Source organism: Heterocephalus glaber, unplaced genomic scaffold (assembly GCF_053883595.1).
Source record: "Heterocephalus glaber isolate CG9 unplaced genomic scaffold, H.glaber_assembly_v1.0 deba00001472, whole genome shotgun sequence".
In the NCBI taxonomy this organism is placed as follows: Eukaryota; Metazoa; Chordata; class Mammalia; order Rodentia; family Bathyergidae; genus Heterocephalus; species Heterocephalus glaber.
The window spans coordinates 24,361,124-24,381,594 of NW_028258315.1; the positions used below are offsets into that span (position 1 = coordinate 24,361,124).

At 39.5% G+C, this 20,471-nt stretch overlaps 1 pseudogene across 1 annotated transcript; it reads left to right on the forward strand.

The window, feature by feature from the left end:
- Nucleotides 1-270: 270 nt before the first annotated feature.
- On the forward strand, nucleotides 271-18,555 carry LOC101703013 (E3 ubiquitin-protein ligase TRIM38-like; annotated as a pseudogene). Its single transcript, XR_015439378.1, has 5 exons — nucleotides 271-687; nucleotides 2,836-2,931; nucleotides 4,781-5,011; nucleotides 6,156-6,178; nucleotides 6,263-18,555. The product of XR_015439378.1 is annotated as an E3 ubiquitin-protein ligase TRIM38-like (transcript).
- The last annotated feature ends 1,916 nt before the right edge of the window (nucleotides 18,556-20,471 follow it).

Below are 20,471 nucleotides of genomic sequence, written 5' to 3' on the forward strand. Positions count from 1 at the left end.
TCTGTGTTCTTTCTTTCTTTTGTTCTCATTCATCCTGCAGTCAAGGCCAAACTTGTAGGCTGGCTCCCCACACTTATTAAATTAAATTTAAATGTCCACACATGACAGTTTCTATTGTATTGACAACACAGCTAATTACTTATGCATTTTCTAAATTAAAAAGACTTTCTTCTTTACAGAGTTAAGACTGCCACATGTATTGAGGGCAAGAGCATTCAGCTTCTTGTACAGTGGTTCATCTTCACCTCTAGATCCACCTTAGAGCTTCTCTAGAAAAGGGAAGGCCCCAGCCACTCCCATGGAGAAGATGCAGGAGATCACCACCTGCTTCCTGTGCTCAAACTTGTTGGCTCACCTGGTGAGCCTCAACTGTGGACACAGCTACACAACTTGTGTATGTGGATCTTCTGTACAAACAAGCCATTGCCATCAGTGTTCCTGTGTCCTCAGTGTGGGTCCCCATTTCATATGAACAGCTGGAGGCACAATAAGCATCTAGAAAGAATCATTGAAGTTATGGAGGAGATGGAGAAGATGGAGTACAATAGAGAATGTGAGGCCCACAGGGAGCAGCTCCAGCTCTTCTGTGAAGACGATGGCCAGCTCATCTGCTGGCACTGTGAGTGGGGACCGCACCACCAAGGGCACGCCATGGTGCTGGTGGAGTACGTGTGCCAGGGCTACAAGGTGAGTGTGTGTCTGTGTCCTCAGCAGGAACCCATCCTGTGCTGCTCCCAAGGTCTGAGAGTATTGATTCTGAAGCTAAGATTAAGACTGAAACACAGTTTTACTGTAGTGTTCTGAAAACTGGTTTATGATGGATCTTTGCTAAATCCTGTCCAAACTGTCCATGCTGACCCCATCCCATCCCCATCCTGAGTGTTACCATGGATGTTTTCCTGCTCTGGGCTATGTTCAACCAAACACTTGCATTGTGTCTGCTTCACTGTATATAATTTGTGAAAGCACAGTGTGCAAGACTCTGCAGAAGGATCTGGAAATGAAGGGGAAGAGGACACAGTGGGGATCTCAGTGTCCTGTTGAGACAATGACCAGCAAAGTGACTACCTGGATCCCTGGATTGGATGGTGATAGAGGCAGGAGGGGAAGGAGTGTTACATCACAGCAGGGACTCCTGAAAGACACATAAACTCAACCCCTGCATTGTTTCTGGATAGAGGGACTGACACATACAAAGGCACAGCCATGAGGGCTCCTGTCTCTGTGACCAGACCATGGAGCACATGCAGAAGACAAGACTGGTATGGAAGAAGCAAAGAGCCAGGACCCAGGACCTGAGAGCTCCAAGTGTAGTTCCTAGATTCCAGTGTCCCATGCCTGTGGAAAATTTCATTTGGGCAATGAAAGTCACTGACATTGAAATCATCATCCTGGCATGTGAAAACAAAGGGACTCTCAAGGAGTAAAATGCAAGTTATCTCTATCAGAAACAGAATGAAATGGCAGATGAAAACAAGATTTCAGAAGAATAGTCATAGATTTGGAAATAATGGTGGTGAGGGGTAAGTGGGAGATGGGTTCTTGGTGGCTTTATGTGTCCCCTGAGAACTTGGAAAGGGTGGTCCTGTGTAGTGGTGAAGGAAGGAATAAGCTTAGTACTGCTACCCCAGCCCTTGGCTCTGCTACAGATGAGAACATTGTGTACATTGTAGGCTCCTAATTCATCTTCCATGACACAGAGTTGGGCTCCTATGAAGGCTCCATGATCTTCCCAAGGGCACATCATCCCTGACCACCGTTCAGTTATGCAGCACTCCCTTAGACTCCATGGAGCTGCTAATGTCTACAACAGGTATGCTCCTGTTTGAGTTTCTCTCCTACCCAGCAGTAGGGATGGGAGCAGCTTGGGTCATGGTTGTCAGCCCCAGAAGCAGGTAGCTGAGGTTGAGATCTTAGTTTCTGACACTTACTAGATGCACACTATGGGGTAAGTTATTTAATGTCATCACGCTTTGGTTTCCCAATCTACAAGTGTACATAACACAGTCTTATCCTTTCCTAACACATTTAAGTACATTAAAATATGTAGAGCTTAGACCTGCACATGGCATATAGCCAGACAACACAGTCTTGCTAAATCAGGTAGGCTGAACACTTTCCTGAGAGCACTAGGGAATTCATAAATACACTTACTGGATTTAGAGAGGACAGGAGACAGTACTGGTATCAGCTTCAAGTTGCATTCAAGAAAAATAGTTTTGAAAAACAATCTAAAATATTGACCTAGTTACTAAGAGCTTTTAAATCGTTTTTATGACTCTGTTCTCTAACCATATCAGAAGAGTCAAAAATGTATTAACTGTTCTAAAACTTCAGGTGGTGTGGTCTTTCCTTTCTGCCTCACTTATGATACCATGTTCCATGCACACCAAACACCCTGAATTTGATTATGCATTATTCAGTACATTTTTCTAAAAGATCTTATTTCCCATGATGACCATATTTGCACTAACCTCTTTGGTGACACTGCTGGTGGACAAGGGCATGGTTGGACACAGTTGTCATCCTGGTCAGTGTAGCCTCACTGCCTCCCAGCTACATACCACATTGGGCAAGTTACTCAACCCTTCCAAGACTCTCTTCCTACAGTGCACAAATCATGTTAAAAATCCTGCTACCATTCCGGGTACTGAGCATATCAGTGTTACCACCCATGTAGTCCCCAGTGTTTTCCAACAAAGTATAAGAATTCAATACAGAAGTGAGAGGGGAGATTCATTCTATTTTAACACATCCTGGAGTGCCAGGCTTTCTCTTAGGTGTCTAATGAATAATCAAATTAAATAGACTTTCTTCATCCAATTTTCCGCTCAGGAAAAGCTCCAGAAATCTATGGAAAGACTGAGTGAACTCCACACAGAATGTATGAATCAAAAAGCATTCATGGCAACACAAATAACTGAGTGGCAGGTAAGAATCTGAGTTTATTGGTCTCAAACTATTTTCCATTCTAGTGCTTAGGAACAGAGAGTGACTAGGGTAAAGCACAAAGCCAAAGTAGAAAGTTGTTTATGCCCTACTTCTTTACATTCATGAAATTCCATCATCAAACTTTTAACCTTCTAACACAAATTGACTGGGATTCCTACTAATACCTTATTCAGGAGAAGTAGAATTGTAGTGTCAGCAGGGATTTAGCTCAGAGGTGCCGCTGCCTGCCTCATAAGCACAAGGTCCTGAGATCAATCTCCAGTACAAGGAAAGGAACAAAGAAAGAAAGAAAGAAAGAAAGAAAGAAAGAAAGAAAGAAAGAAAGAAAGAAAGAAAGAAAGGAAGAAAGAAAGAAAGAAAGAAAGAAAGAATTGTAGTGTCTATTTGCCTAAAAATAGCCTTCCTCAGATTTGACATGTTAACTGCATCTTCTAGTGTGCAGGCTTTAAACTTATTCCCTCATTTCATTTACCAAGTGGAAGGACTGGCTTTCAGCCTTCCGGGAGGAGAAACTGCCTCTCAGAGTATTAAGAAAACAGGTTCCTCCAGAGTAGGCCAATAAAGGAAACCGGCCTGAGTGATAAGGAACATAATAGCTGCTACAAGAACCTGCGACTTGCACCTGCAGGCTGAAGGCTTCCAGATGATTTCCATGGCTTCCCAGGCTCTCCATAGTATCAGAGACACCTTCCTTTGTGGAAATATCTTTGGATTCCTTTAGCTGGCAGTCCAGGTCCACAGGCTGGTAAGCCATTCTGCTCTTCAAACATCCTTTCCACCCTCTGCCACTTTTGGGTGTGGAAGTTTAATCAGCGATTTCAGAGAATCCTCTTAGCTTTCACATTGCTAGGACCTTGCACAGAGGGCAACACTGAGTTTAACTCACAAGTTTAATTAACTCATTTAAGGGAAGACTTTCAGTACAAAAGTTAAAAGTACACCAGTCTCATACAAGAAACTTCCACTTCTTTCTAAATTGATCAGTTTCTATCACAACATCATAGTCATTGAAACACTGCAAGTATTTAGACAGCACTCCTGAAAATTGCAATTCTACATCTACTCAAATGAAAGTTAAGTCTAATGAGATACATCATTTATTTCTGGCATCTTATACATAGGGATAATAAAATGACCCCTGGCAGGTACATGAATATTTCTCAGTAAACAATAACACAAGCCTGCCTCTGCAGGACCTCACATTGCTGTTCTGTCAAGAATCAGGGACTCTCCTACCAGCCTGGGTGCTTAGAAAAAGGAAAGAGGTCAAGGTTAATCTCTCCAATAGCAGAGTGCCAGCAGGAAGCTTAGGACATTCTTCCAGCTTGAGTGACTTATTGAAATATATCACAGTAACAGAACATACTTTTTGTGTATGGTAAAATAGACATAACATACACTTTGACACTTTTACTATTTTAAGTGTACAGTTCAGGGACATTAATGCCTTTCCCACTGTAGAGCCATCACTGTACCCAGCTCCAGAAATTCTTTTATCTTGTAAAATGAAACTTTGTCCCCATTAAATATAAACTCCCATTTTCCACTACTCCTAACCAGCTGGTAACTACTATTTTTTTTTTCTATCTCCATGAATTTAACTATGGTAGGGTCTTCATATAAGTGAGAGCTACACTCTTTGTCCCTTTATTTCAGGCTCATTTTACTTAGCAGAAAATCCCCAGGTTTCATCCTTGAAGGATGGGTCAGATTTCCATTCTTTTTAAGGTTGGATAAGACTCCATTATATCTATAGATCACATTTTGTTTACCCATTCACTCAGCATGAACACTTCATTTGTTTGCCACACTTTTTTTTTTACTCTAGGACAGGATAGATATTCGAAAACAAAAAATCAAGTTGGACTTTAAGAATCTCCACACTTTTCTACATGAGGAGGAGTGGTTGTATCTCTGGAGGCTAGAGAAGGAAGAAGAGCAGATGATGAGCAGGCTGAAGGAGAGTGAGGCCAACCTGCAGCAGAAAATTGATGAACTCAAGAGCCACATTCTGGAGCTGGAGGCAAAATGTCAGAGCTCACCCCAGAAACTGCTGCAGGTGAGGCTATGGACTTGGAAAAAGAAAGAAGTATTCTGAGGAGAATGGTGAGGAAGCAGGGGGAGATTGACAAAGCTTGCTTCCATTCCAGTGTGGGCATTCATGAGGGAATTTAGGTAATATCTACCTAAGACTATACATGAATATCATCAGGGTAGCTCCACTAGTCTATGGGGTCCCCTTATGTGAAATATAAAAACATATTTCTCCACAGAATGGTGCTCCATTACTGTAATCCCAGTTATTAGAGAGGCTCAGGGTGGAAAAGCACAACTATGAGGCCGACTTAGTGAATCTGAAATTAAAATTTAAAAAAGGTTCCTAGGATGCTGGTCAGTAGTAGAGCACTCTCTTAACATGAACAAGATCCTGGGTTGAATCCTCAAACAAAACTTGAGTTTTCTGGGTAGATGAACATAGAGGGGCCAAATCAAACCATGGAATAGCTTTTGCCATCATTTCTCCTGTGGTCCATTTGCAGATCTTGACTACCAGTCTCCTGAAATATTCACTCAGGTGTCAGGTAGTGACAGTGGGATAGCCAAAAGGAGTAGTAATCTTTTCCTTGATTTGCTGGTGGAGCCCTAAAGTTATTGTGGGGCTTCTTACAGCTGCATAAAGGATATATCCTATAAGATAAGCAGCAGGAGCTGTTAACTCTGGCTCCCACTAGTAGCACTGAAGTCATACTAAGTTGAAAAGGTGGCACATCTGCTTTAGCACCCTGTGATACCTGATGCCACCACTTTGGTGGCCCAGTCCAGGAGCTGCACATGCAGTTACCACAAAGCACCTTGGTGACAAGTGATGTCTACATGGGCTCACTCTGCAGGACATCAAGTCCCTGAGAGCCAGTCTTGCCAGAGGGAGAGTGAGAAAAGCTCCTGCCTATGTCCCTAGCAGCCACAAACTGATGCCACTGCAGCCACTGGTCTTCCCCCTCAGGCTTCTTCAGGGAGATCACAGCCTCCTGTTGTGTGGGCAGAAGTGGGGTGGGATCATTGTCCCTGGCTCTGCAGCAGTGTCTCAGGCTGGGTCACTCTTTCCTTCTTGGGGAGTTGTGTTTATAGACAGCAGACTTCCATGCCACCACTCATGGAGTACTAAAGCTAACACACTCGCCTTTTGTTTTTGTTCCTTATAGGGTGTGAAAAGCACCTTGAGCAGGTGAGTCCTGTGTAAAGGCAGGAAGGGAGGGACAGAGCTGAATGGAGAGGACCGTTAAAGAGTCTTCACCTCTGCTTTTTCCAGGATTTGTGCTGTGAAGCTGGAAGCACTAGAGGTCTTTCCCTTGAAGATTCAGACTGCGTGTGATGTTGCTGAGCTTTACTTGGATGTGAAGGCGATGTTAAGGCACTGTCGAGGTATGAGAGCTCAGGACTCCCTCAGTGCTGTGATAAGAGAGATCTTCAGCACTCACCACTGTCCTCACCATCCTGGGCAGCCTGGAGCACAGGTCGTGTGGGCATTTGCAGCAGAACTGGCTTACTCTCCCTGTCCTGTGTGCTCAGAGGCTGAATATATACTGTATCCTGTTCTCCTATATGAACTTCCAGTTCCTGCTGTCTGCTTTGGTGACCCTGTCACCAGGCAACTCCTGTCACTCAGATTCCACATCTGAGAAATGAGATAGTTTCCATTTCATGGAGTTGTGCTGAAAATGCACTGCATTCACTTGTGTGAGCTTCTAGCACCTATCTGGCAAGTGGTGAGCCCCAGGGCAGGGTATTAGATGTGCCTCTAATGGTTCTTATGAGTATTTCAAATTCTGAGAGACGTTCAAGAAAGGTAGGTGAGTATGGTGGACTATATTTAATATTAGAGACCTGACTCAGGTAACAGAGGTGAATATTAGAAATACAACAGATACTATGTGATTAATCCAAAACCCACATTTACTATTCCTTTTTCTGCTACTGCTGCCTATATTTCTAGAAATTCTTATACATAATTACTAAATTTTAAAAATGCTGATAATGGAAACTGTCACCATGATTAAGTTGGCTAGAAAATGTGACTTAACCTAAAATGATTTTGTGCCTGTATGAGTTATCTGTTGTCATTTACAAATATCCAAAATTATCTAAAGCAATATAGATATATTATCTCACAGTCTTTGTGAGTCAAGAAACTGAGCACAGCTCAGTGCCGGGGGGGCGGGGGAGGGGGCTCTGCTTAGGGTCTCAGGAGGCTGCAGTGAAAGTGTGCCTAGGCTATATTCTCATCCAGATACTCACCTGGGGAAGGTCCCCTCTCACACTCACTTAGGTTGCTGACAGGATTCATTCCCCTTGGGTTACAGTATGTGAGGCCCTGGATTCTTGCTGGCTGTGGTTGCAGGCTGCCCTCAGCTTCAGGGTTCTCCCATCAGCTCTTTGCACAGTGGGCATACACATGACCAAGTATTTTCTTCAGCATGAGCCCAGGAGAGGGAGTCTCCATAACAAATCTTCTGGCAAGATGGTGTGTAAATAACGAATTGTAATCACAGGAGTTACATTCCATCATCTTCTCCATATTCTGCTGATCAGAAGAAATGCTCTGGCCTGCCTATCTTGAAGGGAAAGAATTTTACAAGGATTTGAACTGTATCCAAGGATTGTCCCCTTTGGTCTGTCTACCCCAGGGGACTCATCTGAACTGCACTGAAATGAGGCTATTTAAAGTCCTACTTTATACCATGTACTTTAAATATACATTTTGCTGCAGAAATATTGTTGCTTTTGGTCCCAGGATTCTCCCTTAGGCCTTGCAGGGGCAACATGGAATTAAGAGAGTAGCACTTTGAGAGAAAGTGCTGATGTTTGGGATCCAAGTTACAATGTGCTTAAACCCTAGGGAAAGCAAAATTGTACCTCTTCATCCTACTCCAGCAATAACAGGATAACCCCTGATCCACATACTCCTGATTCTGTGTTTACAATTTGTAATGTCTTCCTATATGATAGATTTGAAGTGGCACCGAATTGTGTACTTATTTTCAGTTTTTCCAGTTTCACTAGTGAGTTTGGGGGTGTCTTTTTTGTTTTTGTGGGTATTTTTCATACTTTTTACATGTCTATTAACTCTTTAGCCTTCTGTGATTTAACCCAGATTACTATAGTTTAATAATTTTATTGCTTCTTTCCTTACTGATTTCTGGGAGATTATCATAGCCAATATCTTCTCTTGGCATGTGAGTGACATTTTTCTCTGTCTTTCTTTCATTTTTTTTGATGCTTTCAAATTTAGTATATACATATTTTCTTTTGAAGTCAGTGACTTTTATTTTCCAAGAGCCCAGTCATTAGTGAGTATTGGCTTTTATTCCTGAGTTGGATGTATTCTCTGATAGCATCCTCTGGCTACTTTTCCATAATTTGATAATGTGGTGATTTGATGAGTCACTTTCTAATGTTAAACTCCAATTGTATTTTCAGAATAAACCAAATTTATAAATACATATTATGCGTACCCTGCATATAACATACAAATTTTATAATTCTGTTTGTAGACAATATACAAATCATTACTGTGCTATAATTATGTGGCCAGATAAGACCTAGTTACCTAGAGTAGTTACCAAAATGTAATTCACTGGGCAGGAAGAATCTTGACATGATAAAAGTAGATAAGAAAAATTTAGCTACCAACTATAGTCTGAGTGCATTATGATCATGTATTTGTGTTGATGGGAAACACTGTTGTTAAGTAGTTGGAGAGTGTCTACTCACAAATCAGACCCATTTATGTAGAAAGTTACTGTATATAGATTCCTGTTCTTTACTGTCTTTTTCTTTACTAGCTCTGTTGTGATGCTTGACTCTGACCAGTTGGTAATGAAACTATCTCACCCATTTTTTATTTTATAGACAGAAAGAAAACTGTATCTCTGATGGCATGTAATATACAGAACAAAACACACACACACCCATATATTAATATATATATAGTGGAAATTACATAGTTTGATATAATGTAGCATACACTATGTATTATAAATATCATAAACTCATAAAAATTGGCTTTTAATCTTTGTATATATAACAGGTAATATATATTTGTTGTATTAGAAACATATATCAAACAAATAAATAATGTTATAGATGTTAATATCCATAAAACTTCATTTGTTGTTATAGTATTTTGCACACAATTTCTTCTTTTCTGTAATTTTTATTTTTAATAGTACGTGTTTGCAGTACTAATAAACATGTTTGCAGTTTCTCTTTCAATTTCATGAAAGATTTTTGAGGAGTATTGACTTTAGATCTTCCTTGAAGTCCTTATAGAATTCAGTGGTGATTCCATCAGGCTTTTCTTAGTTGGTAGGTTTTCTATTACTGCCTCAATTTCATTGCCTATTATTTGATCACTCAGGGGTTTTTTGTACCTTCTTGGTTCAGAGTTGGTAATTCACGTGTATCTAGAAATCTCCATTTCTTCTGGATTCTCCAATTTATAGGAGTTCAGTTATCAAAGTAGTTATTAATAATCTAAGAATGAGAAAAGAAAATCAAAGGGGAATGAAGTTTTTAAAAATGAAAAAAAAATTTGATATCTGCTGCTATCTGGAACAATATTCCAATCGTATTGCTCTTGAGAGTAAATTCTTTGAAAAGTTTACAAAGAATAACAAGGTCCACAGATGATTAAAGTAGTTTGAAATACAGGAGAAAAAGATCAGTCCTCTTGGATGACAACATCATAGTGGGAAAAAAAAGAACAAAGAGATCCTGGGACAATAACTGGGACCTCACAAACAGACTCCAGAGGCTCTGGGGACTGAAGTAGAACAAGAAGTCAGCACCTACTAATTGAAAGGGACAAAGAACAGATGGCCTGGAAAACTCCCTCCTTGGATAACAGATGCTAAACAGGACCTGACTTACTATACTGTACAGAGGTGGGCTCCCAATGCATTAGACACCTAAAGTTAAAGGTAGATTCTCAAGATTGTAAGAGAAAATAAAACTAGGAATGGGGAAGAATTCCTTGAAATAAATTGCATAACCACAAGTCAATATGCAAAAATTAATCATTTTTACCACATTAAATTTTCTATCCAGTTAAGGATATTGTGGTGGTTAACTAATTGTCAATGTGAGTGGGGAACACCCAGTTGAATTGAGTCAGCATGGTTGTTGGCACAGTATAAAAGGACAACATAGGGAAGTATTTCAGCTGATTTCCCTTGCAAGAGCTTTGTTCCAGCTGCTTTTTTTTTTTTTTCAGAGGGGCTTTGGCTTTTCTCTAGAGAGCAGACAGTTCTCTTGCACTCTTCTATATTTGACTCTGTGGGTAAATATTGTAACCTAATCTTATAAATTTCTGTGTACTGCATCACATCTGATTCAGAACATGTGCAATCTTTTGAGGAGCCTTGCCCCAGCCCTGCAAGCTCTTGTAAGCACTGACTAGAACAGATATATAGCAACACTAATGTTTATTAAGTGTTTAAAATATTGAGAAACAACACATCATTGATATTGAGGCTATAATAACTTCTGAACAATTAAGAAAACATAATGGATGAAATAATTTTTAAAGAATATTAAGTAGCAGTACATCAATGAGAAAATTGTAGTAGTCAAGAGATTTACAATTCATAGTAATAAAAAAAGGCAGAGAAATAAAACAACCATCACGTATTATTTCACTACTATCTGACTGGCAAAAATGAAATTGTTAGACAACATCATGGGCTATCAGGGATGGAACTGAGAGAGTAAAATGGATCTTTAAAAACTAGGATTTTCATTAAAGCTAAAGTTTGCTTATGCTGAGTGTGAACTGATTCCCTGGGCCTAATACTATTAGTGTTATAGGCCCGTACACTCAGCTTCATTTCCTCTCCTTGGATCAAACCAAAGGAGCCTATTTATTTTGGTAAAGAGAAAAAAGAATTCACTCAAAGCTAGCTCCAAAGAGATGGAGGGTCCACATCATTCAAATCACCATCTCACCATTGTAAAAGAAAAAAAAAGTTTATTTAGTTAGCTTATGAATGGGGCCACTATCTAGGCAAAGGGCCTGAGATGGAGTTGGGTGGCTAGCCATATTGGTGAGAACTAAAATAAGAATGGACAGTGAATTAGGATTTTGGACCAAAAAAGAACTTAGTCAACATAGAACACAACCTCACACACGCTAAAAGGAGTTGCAGCCACTCCCTAGTAAGCTCCTGAGTTTCCAGGAATTTAAAGTAAAAAATAACCAATTTTCTCTAAAATCTCAGTTTCCTTTAAACCCTATGTGATGAGTGAGTGAGTTAGAGAGGCTGACTTCCAACTGGTCATTTTAAATTCAGAGTCACCTGTTATAGGTGGCCATTAATCAACTGAGCAATTCCCATGCTCTGCTTATCCATAAAAAGTTCTGGACTGAGGGGACATGTGGAAATTCCACTTTTCAGATTCCTCTCCTAAAGAAACCAAGAGCCTTTTTATTCTTTCTTTTTATTTTCAATAAAACTTTTTAAAATTCCTCCTTTTCATTTGTGACTTCATTCTATGATTTTTGTGAAACCATGAACTTGGTTTGTACAGAATTAACTGTTTCACCATGTACAACTGTAGTAGGTTCTTTAGAGCACAAAACAGTGAAGTGAGGGAATACAATGAGGGAATAGACATGTCCAGGCTTGTTTCATCTCTTCTTGGACTCTGACCTCAGTTCCTTCCCTGTGGAAATGAAATTGGAGTTAGACCTCCTTGTGTCAGCATCTACATATTCTGTTCTTTCACCTGACCTGAGAAGTAGGGGTAGCTGTTTATGCCTAGGCCTGAGGAAGTCTGAAGAAGCCGCTTGTCTCCAAAGAAAATATCTAACTTTTAATGTGCCCCCCCCCAAAAAGAGCCAGGTGTGTTGGTGCATGCCTGTAATCTATGCACTCGAAAGACTTTGTCTCAAAACAAACAAATAAAGTTCCAGTTTGCCATGATGATTCCAATTCCCCCCTTGCTTTAGTCTTGTCCTCAATCCTGAGGGCTTGAGGGGTCATGTCATCTGCCTGTCACCAATGTTGGATTGGTGAATATATTCCATCAAAGGTAGCTGATGCATATGCAAAGGGAAGCCAAATGCTTCAGCCTGAAAGGGTACTGTTACTAGATGATGAGTCCCAAGAAATTCTTTCCAGGTTTTTGGTGTTCTGAACAAAGAATTAGACAAGACACACAGAAAAGGTAGCAGGGATGTACATTTATTGAATGTGGAAAAGAACAGACCAGTGAACAGACTTGCAAAAGCCATGAAGATAAGGGAAAGGGGTCTTTTATATCTGGAATTCCTAGATTAGCTGTTTCCTTCATGTAAATAAGGCATTGGGACAGTTGTCCTATCAAATATTTGCTGGGCCTAGAGCCAGATTTAAACTGTACAACAAAGAGTCCCTTGATTTCATGCCAAATGTAAATGTAGAATGGACAATAACACTTTTCTGATTGATTCTGCATGCAAGTTTTTAAGGTAATCTCAGAGCCATCTTGAAATATGGCCTTATACTTGGTAAGACATTCTCTGGTCAATCACAAGTAACCTTTTATCTCAAGAATAGCACTGAGCTGATGGGTAGTTAGGACTTTTATTTTTTGTTCCAAAGTTAATTTTCTGGTTTCTTCTGTTAGCATAGCTATAGCTGCTACTGCCTCCAGGCAGGGCAGCCACCCAGAAGCCACTTTACCTAATTTTTTTGAAAAGTAGGCCACTGGGTGGGATCCTGGTCCCTGCTCTTTTGGTCAAGACACTCAAAACAATTCCTCTCTTTTCTAATATGTACAGGAAGAAGAGCTTTCTTAAGCCAGGTATTCCCAGTGCTAGAGCCTGAGTGAGGGCTTGCTTTACTCCTTGAAAAGCATTTTCAGTCACTTTTGTCTATTCTAAGTGCTCAGGCTCAGAACCTTTGACAGCCTCAAATAAAAGTTTTCCAATTAGTACAAAATTAGATATCAAGAATTGGCAGAAGCTGGCCATTCTCAGGAAGGAACAAAGCTATTGTTTGGTGTCAAGGGGCCTGAGGTTACACATAGCCTGGATTTGGTTCCTAGAGAGTTGTCATTCCCTGGGTGTAAGAATGTATCCCAAGTATTGACTCTCTAAAGGGATATCTGAATCTTTTCCTTTGAGACTTTGTATCTTTTTTAACTAGAAAATTGAGAGTTTGGATAGTATTATGGTTGCATAGCTCAGTAGTTGGGCTGGAGATTAGAATATCATCTACATACTGTAGGATGGTCCCCTCTTTAAGCTCTAGGTACCATAAATATTTTCCCAGTGACTGAGCAAAATGGTGAAAAGCCCTGTGGGAGAACTATCCAAATATTTTTTTTAGTATTATTTTTTGTTTGAGATTGGATTTTCCCATAGAAAAGCAAATGAGAACTGGGAGTCTAGATGGAGACCAATAGAAAAGAAAGCATCTTTGAGGTCCAAGACTGAGAACAAATTTGTGTCTCCTGAAATTTGGGAAAGGATTATGTATGGATCTACCACTAGATGGTGCTTTGGGATTACAGCCTCATTAATGAGGCAGAGAGTTCTTGTACCATCTGATTGTTCTTCTGAAGGTTTTGCTACAGGGAGAATGGAGATATTGCAAGGGGACTGGAAAGGCCACAGAAGGCTATATTTGAGAACTGTCTATAAGAGCCTGAAGGCTTTAATAATAATAATAATTGTTTGATTGGATATTATTTTTGGTTGGGAAATTGACTAGGATCTGTTAATTTTATCACTGCTGGCATTAATGAATTTGCCTTCCCAGGTATTGCATTACACCATGCATCAAAATCCACCTTTTGGCTATTTAGGTAAGGGAGGTCTGGTGTAGTCTCACCAGGTGATATCTATTTCAGCCTTTGCTGAAATTGGAGAACTGCCCCCAATTTTACTAGTAAATCTCTTCCTAGTAATGGAATGGGACATCATGAGACAAGGAAAAACTCATGGTTGGACACTTGACCAAATTTATATGTCAAAGCAAGCACAAAGAGTTTCTGACATGGGCTCTCCTCAACCAAATTATGGCTATAGATTTAGAGGAGGATTTTCCAGAGAAGGGAGGTAAAACAGAGTAAGCTGCCCCTGTATTTAAAAGGAAATTGAATTTGCTTACTCATGACATCCAGGGTCATATGAAGTTCCTCACAAGAAATGGAGATGTACATGGACAGGGGCATTGCAATTTGCACTGAGCCCCTTCAGTCCTCTTCGTCAGAGAGGGAGGTGAGGGTTTTGGCTGGCCTAGCTTTCTCTGGGAATGGGGACAGTCATTCACCCAGTGCCATGAATCAGGCACATCAGCCACCTAACACATGGAGCAAGACCTGGGTGATGGCCTAGGACAGTCACATGCCTAACATTCAGTTTCTTTGCATAAAAAAGAAACACTTTCCTTGATTTGCTATGGGTTTTCCTTTGGATAACTTGGGTGTGCTTAAAGTACTGCCAATTGCAGCAGCCATAATTCTGGCCTGAGTTTGTTCTTCGTTTCTCTCCTTATTATCATCCTCCAGATCCCAATTGTTGAATACAGAAAAGGCTGTGTCCCCAGGTGGATCAAAGGTGTTTGGGGGTCCATTGGAAGTTTTGGTCATTAATGCCAAATATCTGAGGCTGATTGACTAATGAAATGCTGTCCCATTAGTGCCTGTCCTTCCTTAGAAATTGGCTTTAAGTGTGTCTTTATGGGAATCTTCTACTTATGAAGGACAGTTGAATTTTCCTCTTTGCCTTGTGTAACCTCTCTCATCTTTTTATAATTAATAGGTTTCTTCATGCATCTTTTCATTTCCATGATAAGAGCAGTCATCATTGTAGACCTCATGTTTAGTCAGTCCCCAGTATTATCCCCATTTGGTTCTGTCAGAGGGGCAGTAACCTCTCCAGGGTGAGAGGTTCCTTCTCCTTTGGCAGCATATTGTTCATCTGCATATCATCTAGCCTCTTCTTGAATTCTTTGTTTTTCATCTAGAGTATAGCAAGTGGCCAAGAAAAATTGAGCATCTTGCTCTGAGATGTCAAAAGCAATGGTCAAATTCTGAAAGCCATCTGCAAATCTATTAGAATCTTCTGAAAATTGGCCTAAATGTTCTTTGCACTATTGGATATCTGTCCCTGAAAAAGGCACCTGAACTCGAGTACTGCTCTCTGATCCTGGCACCTCTCTTAGGGTCAGGATGAACTGTGAGTTGGAAGAGTAAGTAACTCCACTCTGAGTGTGCCCTATCTGTAGAGGACAAGGAGGGGCCTGGGGATTACTGGGTCTCTCCAGGGAAGTAGCCACTGATGGAGTTTCTGAGACATCTGGAAAGGATGGGACTGACTTACTAGCCTGAGGATTATAAAATCATAAAAATGTGGTTGAAGAGACCTCCCAGTGTAGTTTCTTTTATTAAACAAATAGGGGCGATCCATATCCTCTTGAGTGACAGATGGGGATCTGGGGATGAGATCATCAGTGATAGCAATCTCCTCTTCAGGGTTTCTTTAAGTACCCTGTCTCTTGGGCAGTTGATGAAGATGAATGGTTTCTGACAAAGAGTCATAAAAGCCTAAGGGATTTCAGACCACTTTCCTTGCTTTTTGCAGAAATGATCTAACTGAACAATAGTATTATAATTTAGGCTGGCATTCTGTAGCCATGTCTTGTCATTTTCTAGTTTATACTTCTATTTAAAATGGAAGATATGGGGTTTTTTTCTCAAATTTTCAGTGTCAAATTGTTTCCATTTTTAAAGGATACATCCTGATGGTGAGATTGGTGGGATCTGTGCAATGTTTCCCGTGATACTTTGTGAGGTTTATAGAGAAAGAGAAGTTCAGGTTTGGGGTCCTCTTAAGGCTGTCCCCACAGAAAGATGGACAGCCATTAAGCTCTGAAGCATCCCTCACGAAACCCAAATTGCATTACCAGATGTCTCTGGTGAAGTGAATGGCACTGTGCCTTTTCTTCCCTCAGACCTCTCCAAAATGGCCCAAGATAGTTTCTTAAAGATCAAAGTGGAGCTCCTCTCAGGCTCCATCTAACTACTTAAGGAACAGAATGTCTCGCATTTATCCTGATAACAAAAGGTTTGTTAATTATTTTTTAATGCAATGAAAACAGAAGCCTATTTTTCAGCATTTAAGAAAAAAAGCCTTGAAAAGTTCCACATACAAAGAAAAAATGTATTATCTATTGACTAAAATACTCCAGCTCTACCTTTGCCTACTCACAGTCTAAGTGACTCACTAAAGGGAAATAAAAGGCTATCTAGGAGAAAAGCCCAAATGAGACTTTGATCACGGTGGCACAAAAGGGGGCAGGTTGGGATGAGTGGCTAATCAAGCAGGAGATCAAGTTACTGATAGCCATTCCCCCTCAAAAGAATGAGAAAGCTGAATTAAAGTATTGGTATTGGGAAGGAAAAAAGCATGGGAGCAAAATACCTATTGAACTTTAGGTCTCACACAGCTAGAACCTATATTGTGTGTAGAAGATTTTTTTTTGCACTTGGCAGAGCCTAAAATGGTCTAGTCTGTGACTAGGTGAGAGGCAGAAACCCTGGGTTAGAAGCATACCCACAATGAGTGACCAAAAAAAAAAAAAAAAAGGGATAAATGTTCCCCAAAGGGGTTCTACCTTCTGGCCAAGAGTATCATTAAAAATCATGAGGTCAGATAGGAAAGAATGGCAAAGTCAGGAGCTATCTAAAGCTACATCTGCTTCTGGAAGGGCTTTTGTTTAAAGTAATCATGGCTGAAATCTTTTATAACTTCTACAGCTCCATTTATCTTCAGCAGAGTTGAAACACAGGTGACTCTTTCATCTTCACAATTCTCCCCCTTTGTCTCTTAATGAATTCCCTTTTCTTCTGATGCCATTCACCATTTGCAGTCCTCTCCCTCTGTACCGAGGTAGATTTCCCCAGTGATGATCAATCAGAACATGTCCTAGTTTGGAGAGGATACAACAGGTATTGAAGTTCATGTCTTAAAACATTTTTCCCCCAAATTTGAGCAATAACAGATATTTTAAAAGAATAGATCTTAGGCTAAATTTTACTAGAGTCTATTGTCAAGTCTAATCTTACCTATTCTGTAGACAGCACTCAGAAACTGTAATTTTTGTAACTGGCACTGCAAAATGAAATTTTAAAAGTTAGAATTTTTTTGCCCAGGCTCCTAGGGCAGAGAAGCTCAGCTGGTCCCAGCACCCAGAAGGAATCTCCCCTGCTGCCATCCCAGGCCCCCAGGGCAGAGAAGGTGAGCCATATGGGCTCCAGAAGCACCCCCTCCCATGGAAATGAGAAGACACATAAACAAGTCTCAAAAACAGACTTCTGGATCACCTACAGAAACCCCAAAGGAAAACGAGATGGAACAATCTGATATTCAACCACCTGGACTCTCTGAACTAGCAACAAAAGAGGATCTGGGAAAAATGAAATCAGAAATAATTACTCAGATAGCAGCAAAGATTTTGCTCATGGTGCAAGACATGATTAATAAATCTAGGGAGGACACAGATAAAAAAAATAGAGGATCTGAGGAACATGATGGAATCCCAACATAGGAAACAAATGGAATCCATAAAACAGATACAAACAGATTTCCAAGAGATTAAAAACTCCATTGAAAGTCTGTGCAGCAGAATGAACCAATGTGAGGATAGAATTTCACATATAGAAGACAAGATTGCAATTAGTGACCAGGAAAAGAAAAATTGCTTTAAAATTGTAAGGAAACATGAGAAATCAATCCAGCAGCTGCTAGACGATGCAAAGAAGAATAACATAAGACTGATTGGAGTCAATGAAGAAAGAGGAGAGAGTGCAGATGACATAAAAAAACTATTCACAGAAGTGATGGCAGAAAATTTCCCAAGGAGGGAAAAAGAACTTGACATACAGATAAGTGAGGCATATAGGACTCCAGCTAGCCTTAACCAAAAAAATCTGCACATAGGCATATAATAGTTAGGATTCCAGAAATCTAACAGAAGAACAAAATTCTACAAGCAGTGATAGAAAAGAAACAAATCACATACAAAGGAAAGCCCATCAGAATCACAGCAGACTTCTCAATGCAAACCCTCAAGGTAAGTAGAGCTTGGAGTGATATATTTCAAGCCCTAAAGGAAAACAGCCTCCAACACAGATTGATGTACCCTGCAAAACTATCTTTCAAAATTGATGGAGAAATAAGATAATTTCATGACAAAGAGCACCTCAGGAACTTCATGAACACCAAACCAGCACTATAAATATTTTAGACAATACCCTAGGAAAAGACAATGAGGATCACAACCTCAGGAAACCCAGCAGAATTAATCCATTGGACGTGACAAATTAAACGCAAAGGGGGAGAATCCAACAAAAAGAAAAAGTCATGACATGGCTTTTAAAACTTTGAACTTCATCTCCCTAATGAGTGTATAATTCAATCTTATTATTGTACTGATTAGTATTTTTCTGATTCTAGAGTTGCACACCTTTCCTTGTGCTATACTGGCTATTTATCATCTTCTTTCATCTACATTTTAGTTGGATTGTCTATTAATGAGCTCTAAGAATTCTTTATATATTCTGGTCATAGGTTATATGTATTGTAAATATGGTCTGTTTAAGGACTACTTTTCATTTTAATGATGTCATTTAAAGTTCTAAATTTTGATGGAATCTCATTTATCAATTTTTTTCTTTTATACATCCTGTTTTTTGTATCCTAGGTAGTTCTTGCCTACCCTGAATTCATAAATATTTTCCCTTATAATTTCTTCTTAACGTTTTATATTTTTAGGCTTTCTTATTTAGGTTCATAGATCCCTTCAAGTTATTTTCATGTATGGAAAAAAAGAGTTGAGGTTAATTTTTTATATACGGATACCAGATGTTCTAGTGCCGTTTGCTGCAAACACTATCTCTTCCTCAGCTCTTGAATTGAGTTTATATTCTATAATATGCTAATGTTATATAATCTTTCAAAACTCAGTGGACCATGTGTGTGTGGTTCTATTTCTAGATTCTCTGTTTTATTCCAATGATCTATATGTCTTTCCTTACACCAACACTGCCTTGATTACTGTAGCTTTAGAAGAAGTCTTAAAATTAGGTACTAAATGTCTTACAACACTGTTTTTGTTTTTAACTTTTCTAGGTCCTTTGTACTCCTACATAACTTTTAAATTTCAGTATCCAGTTCTTTATTTATAGCAAGTATACACAGACCTGAATTTTTATATATACCTTGTGTTCTCTAATCCTGCTAAATTCAAGTACAAGTTCTAGGGGCTCCTAGAGATCTCTTAGTATTTTCTCTGTAGATGATCATTTCATCTACATATAAAGATTTTGTTTCTGCTGTGCCAATCCTATCCTAATTGTGTCTTTTTATTGCCAGACTATTTTGGTGGGGCCTAGGTTTCAAAGTTTAATGGACAGATAAAGAGTAAGCATATCTGCCCTTGTTCCCCACCTTAAGGAGAAGGCATTCTTCTCCATTCACACAAGGCATTCTTGCTGGAAGTATGGAGTACATGTCTTTAATCTGTTGAAAAGTTTCTGTTCTACTTCTAGTCTCCTGATAGCTTTTACCATGAACAGCTGTAGAATTTAGTCCAATACTTTTTCTCCAACTAGTGACAGGATCATATGGCTTTTTCCTTTCCTCTATTTAAATGATGACTTTTGGGGGTGGATCTTCCAATGCTGAACCAACACTGCCATCCCTATAACAAAACCACTTTCTACATCCTGCCAGATCTGACCTCCAGTAGTTTGTTTTGTTAAACAAATTTCTATCTATGTTCATAATTTTTTCTTCTATTATCTTTATCCAGTTTTAGGAGTAGCACAATGTTGAGTTCCTAAAATGAGGGGAGAAGTGTTCCTTCTTTTTTCTGCTTTAGTTTTTTAATATAATTTATCAGTTAAAATGTTTATGAGCCTGCTGTTGTCATATAGGCAGGTTTTCAAGCTAGGAATATACTTTCTTTAATAGGTGCTATTCAAATTTTATATTTCCTCCAGAGTTAATTTCATTAATTTGTCTTCCAAGGTACTTCTTAGAAGTTGTCAAATTTGTTTCAAAAAAGATTTTTGTAATATGCTTTCGATATCCTTTTAAATTCTGTAAAATCTGTGGTAATGTCTCCTAGATCTTAATATTATAATTTAAAAAATGTATAACTGATATGTGTTACCAGAAGAAAAAGTCTAAAGGTGCAGGGGAATTGGGAGGGGTAGGGGAAGGGAAAAAAGGGAAAGGGAAAAATATGAAAAGAGGAAAAAAATGGAAACAAGGTCTTTGCAAATATGGAAGGGTGGAGGGGGTGAAGGGAGGCAAGGGAAGGGGGGAAAAGAAAAGAACCAAGAGACTCATGTAATGGTACAAGATCCCAATGATGAATGTAATGTATTTTATACCAAAAATGTACCAATAAACTTAATGGGAAAAAGTTAGAATTTTTTGCCTTAGGGACAAGTGGTTTCTTCAAACT